This window comes from Apodemus sylvaticus, chromosome 19 (genome assembly GCF_947179515.1).
Source record: "Apodemus sylvaticus chromosome 19, mApoSyl1.1, whole genome shotgun sequence".
Classification (NCBI taxonomy): domain Eukaryota; kingdom Metazoa; phylum Chordata; class Mammalia; order Rodentia; family Muridae; genus Apodemus; species Apodemus sylvaticus.
In genome coordinates this window covers 50,087,780-50,088,659 of record NC_067490.1, presented here as the reverse complement: position 1 = coordinate 50,088,659, position 880 = coordinate 50,087,780, and the positions used below count along the sequence as shown (strand labels likewise).

Genomic DNA, 880 nt, shown 5'->3' with positions numbered 1-880 from the left:
TGCATTAAACTAGAAAACCAAATGTAAATTATGTGAATTTCATCAGAGTTTTCTTATTTTACTATTTTTCCTTTTCAAATGAGAAAAGAGGTAATACTTGATGCCATAAAACCCTGTCTTATGTGCTTACTTTGGCAGCATATATACTTAACTTGGATCGATACAGAGAAGATTAGCATGGCCACTGTGCAAAGATGACATGCAAATTTGTGAAGCATTTCATACTTTATTCAACTGGCAGTTAACATATAGAAGGATGCAAATTGACCCATTCTTTTCTCCCTGTACAAAGCTCAAGTGCAAGTGGATCAAGAACCTTCACATAAAACCAGATACAGTGAGGAAGAACCTGGAGGACATGGGCACACAGGAAAATTTCCTGAACAGAACACTAATAGCTCATGTTCTAAGATCAACAATTGACAAACAGAATCTCATATAATTGCAAAGCTTTTGTTAGACACAGAACACTGTGAATAGGACAAAGTAGCAACCAACAGATTGGGAAAAGATATTTACTAAGCCTACATCTGATAGAGGGCTAATATGCAATATATACAAAGAAGTCATGAAGTTAGACTCCAGAGAACTTCTTAAAAAGTGGGGTACAGAGCTAAACAAACCATTCTCAATTAAAAAATACTGAATGTTTGAGACGCACCTAAAGAAATGTTCAACATTCTTAATTATCAGGGAAATGCAAATCAAAACAACCCTGAGATTCCACCTCACACGAGTCAGAATGGCTAAGATCAAAATCTTAGGAAACAATAGTAGCTGGAGAGGATGTGGAGAAAGAGGAACACTCTTCCATTGCTGATGGGATTATAGGCTGGTAAAACCACACTGGAAATTAGTTTGGTGGTTCCTCATAAAACTG

General features: G+C 36.4%; 1 non-coding gene across 1 annotated transcript; it reads left to right on the top strand.

Annotated features, from left to right (window-relative positions):
• Positions 1-122: 122 nt before the first annotated feature.
• LOC127670317 (U6 spliceosomal RNA) lies at positions 123-229 on the top strand. Its single transcript, XR_007974530.1, has one exon. It is a non-coding gene; the product is annotated as a U6 spliceosomal RNA (small nuclear RNA).
• Positions 230-880: the final 651 nt, after the last annotated feature.